This window comes from Crocuta crocuta, unplaced genomic scaffold (assembly GCF_008692635.1).
Source record: "Crocuta crocuta isolate KB4526 unplaced genomic scaffold, BGI_CrCroc_1.0 scaffold129, whole genome shotgun sequence".
NCBI lineage: Eukaryota > Metazoa > Chordata > Mammalia > Carnivora > Hyaenidae > Crocuta > Crocuta crocuta.
The window spans coordinates 13,787,869-13,791,533 of NW_027551571.1; the positions used below are offsets into that span (position 1 = coordinate 13,787,869).

The following is a 3,665-nucleotide window of genomic DNA, read 5'->3' on the forward strand; positions in this document are numbered from 1 at the left end:
CCAGGCTCTCAGCAAGGCCCTAGGGATACAAAAAGAAGCAAAACAGACTGGTATGTTAGGTATCATAAGTATTCTGGAAGAGAAATAGGAATGCAATTTTGACTCACATGTTGCAAAAAGAAGAATGAGGCTCAGAGAGGTTAAGTAATTTGCCTGAGGCTAATCATGGGGCTAGTGCTGGGGAACTGGGTGGGGCCAGGGACCACCACTGAATTCCCTTAGCTCCCAGCTCTCTGCACTTACCACTCTTGCAGTCTGGTGGATTACTAACATGGTCCACTCAGGCCTACCAAGCCCACTCTACCTATAAGCCTCATGAAGAGAGTCCTGAGCAGGACTTGGACCTGGAGAAGAAGGCACCCATGAATGAGTGGAAGTCTGACTTGCCTCTGGAGAGTGAGCTATCTTGAGCTGCAGTATGAGTCTCCTCAGAGATTGAAGGCCTGATGCAGTGAAATCCTTTCCTGGTGGGACCCTTACATCCCTTAGTCTACATAGATGGCCATAAGCCTGTTTCCCCAATCATAGTCATTGAAAGCCTTCCCCACACAAACAAATGAGACACTATACCCCAATGCTGAGGGTGCCTTCCCTTGGCATTTTTAAAGTCTTGTTCCACAAAGAGTCAGTAGGAAGGTCATGAAACAATCATTCAGCTATCTGATTAACATCCACGGTCAATGTCAAAAAGTCAAGGCAAGTGTGGAATGTGGGTCAGGGAGTTCTAGTATAAGGGGAGTCTGGATTATTTCACGTGGTTATTAACAGCAGGGCTGTAAGCTCTCCCTTTCACTCTTAGTATGCAGAAACTAATTAATAGTATAATATGAAAAATATGTTTTTAATGTTTATTTATTTGAGAGAGAGACAGTGGGGGAGGGGCAGAGAGAGGGAGAGAAAGAATCTCAAGCATGCTCCAAACTGTCAGCACAGAGCCTGACGAGGGGGCATGATCCCATGAATCACGAGATCATGACCTGAGCCGAAATCAAAGGTCAGACACCTAATCAACTCAGCCACCCAGGCGCCAGAAACAAAATTTTTATAGTACGTCTACTTTAATTATATTTGCATAACTGTGAATGAAGTACATTTTTTTTATTCATCCTTGCAACCAATGAGGGCCTACATGAATGAATGCCATTCAATCATCCATTTAAAAACATTTATTTAAGCACCTGTTAAAATGCAGTAGGTACTGAAATGTAGGGAAAGTCAGGGTAATTAAGGCAGTTTCTGCCCTCAAGAAGTTTACATGTAGAAGAGCTCCCAGACAAGTAGAGGGGAGTGTGATACAGAAAAATAAGGGCAATAATTGTTGTGTGCCTCCCAGGTAGAGGGGACCACAAAAGAGAAAGAAACAGCTTGGCTTTGGGAGATCAGGTAGGGGTTGATAGAAAATAAGATGCTGGTGTCTACTTTCAAAGAAGAGTGAGTTTTTTGAATGGACTAAGGGAGAAAGGGCATTCCAATGCAACACTGTCATTGAGGATAAAAAGTAGCAAGTGCTATAGAAATACAAGAACAAGCTGTGGAAAAACACGTGTTCACTCATCACCAGTTCACGGACAGTGGAAACTTGGAGGATACAGCTGTGTGCGCTGGACAAGACCTAAGTCCCAGAGAAGACAAACAGGGAAATACAAAATAAGAGGCAGAGAATGACATTGCGTGTTCCTTCAAACACTTGGCTGTTTTCTTGGCTGACTGAGCACCCATTCAACATTCTGTATAACGTGTCGATGCCAAGTCTGGACCATGACCCAATTCACGGAGTTCACTGGGGGCCCCTGCCCTCTTACCCCGAAGGACACTGAGCCTCTCATCTGCCCTTCCCCTTTTCCTTTGACACCCTTCTCACCTTCCTTTCGTTACATTTTATTTATTTATTTTTTGAACAATAAACACCTTCATTACATGACGGAAGATAGAAGGGAGGAAGCTTTATCTGCCTTTCTGAGCTTTGACTTTGCTCGGATGGAAGCCTAGCTCCTTGCCCGCTAGCACGCAGCCATCTGCTGGGCCACACCGGCCTGGTCTTCAAGCCATGCGTGTGAGGAACTTGCACTGCTGGAACGGCGCCTCCAGAAGACTGCTGATTTTGGCATTCTTTCTCCTTTCATCATATTTCTTCTGAATTTTCTTTGATCGTTTTTTGTTTAAAATCCCTTCCTCCTGGGGAACCAGCTTGCTCCCCTCCTTGTGGCCCAGAAGCAGTCACAGGGGGACCCGTACCACTGTGAACACGATCCAGTTCTTCACCAGGGCTTTGGTGCAAACCAGTTGGTTGCTGGATGCGTTCTGGACGACTTCAACAATCCTTGTTTTGTGCGTACAATAGGCGGGGCTCCCCACATCCAGCCTCCCCAAACTTGAACTGCGTGTATGTGGGGGGGGGGCAATCTTAGTGCTGGCAGTGGGGCGTCCCAGCTCATGGGCTTTCTCCTGCACCTGGTCTTGGGGCTCTTGTGCCAGCTGTCCCCAGAGACGCCCATCGCTTTCAGTGCTGGCTACAAAACAGCCTTTCATCACATTTTAATATCTGACTCTCCTCGTGTATTTTTTTCTTTTTTTTTTGCCCCTAATAATTTTTCTTCAGGAAAGAACACAAAGCACTCACCTCTTCACTGGCATCTCTCTGTCAGCCTGAAATTCCTGAGACCAAAACTTGTAGGATGGTCCTGCCTCCTTGCCGAGGGCACCCTCCTCCCGCAGACAAAGGGGAGGCCAGAAGTCCATCCACTCTCAGCCCTATAACAAGCGCCTCATCTTGGGCAGCACTGGAAAATCCAGATCCCCTATTCTCCTCTGATATTGAAAACCTAGAGTCATTGCATAAGCAATCCTCTATTAGAGAAGAAAAAATTACATTCCTAGTGGCAGGCAGCAGGAGGCAGGGGCTCTTCCAGCTTAATGACTTGCAAATCAAAAGCATGAAAACCAGAGTGCACCTTTTGAACCTCTTTCCCATTCAGCCTCGATGTCCTCATAATTTTCTCCCATAGCGTTCCTGTTATTTTTGCTACCAGAGCAATAACCTTCCTTGTGCATTTTTAAAATGTGGGAGGAGGAGCTGTCCAGTGATCTCAAAGCATATGTTTTTGATTCTCATAAGATTATGGATACCAAAGGAATAAAAATGGAAATCACTACTGCCAAGATATGAAAGAAAGTTTGCATAGTAAAATAATTTAAACCTAACATTTGGACCCAATAAGGCAAATGGAACGTTTTTTCCATATTTTTGGAAAATGTGCATTTTCTTCACATTAAGTGGTACCAATAAAAAATAATGATTCTCACTCAGTTTATTTCTATAAATTAGATTGGCTTATAGTTTTCCAGGACATGGTTTTGTATCAAGCTATATGGCAAACACCTGGGCATAAAATACGCTCTGCTGTTTGCTTCCATGTGGGAGAAACAAGTCGCCATTCCTCTCTTTTAAATCTAGAGCAAAGGTCAGCTCAAGCCAGTGAGTATATTTAGTCCTCTCTAGCTGCCGAGAATGTGTTACATCAACAACTTGTGGAGGTCCATGAGCAAAGCCAGGAAGTTCCTCCCAGAGAGGCAGGGCAACCATTTCCCGCTTAGAAACCAGGGGATTCTGCAATACATGCTGGTAAGCACATTTGACTCATTCTGGGGTCAGATAAAGAAACAGA

At 44.8% G+C, this 3,665-nt stretch overlaps 1 pseudogene; it reads right to left on the reverse strand.

The window, feature by feature from the left end:
* Positions 1 to 1,944: 1,944 nt before the first annotated feature.
* On the reverse strand, positions 1,945 to 2,495 carry LOC144220725 (small ribosomal subunit protein eS8 pseudogene; annotated as a pseudogene).
* Positions 2,496 to 3,665: the final 1,170 nt, after the last annotated feature.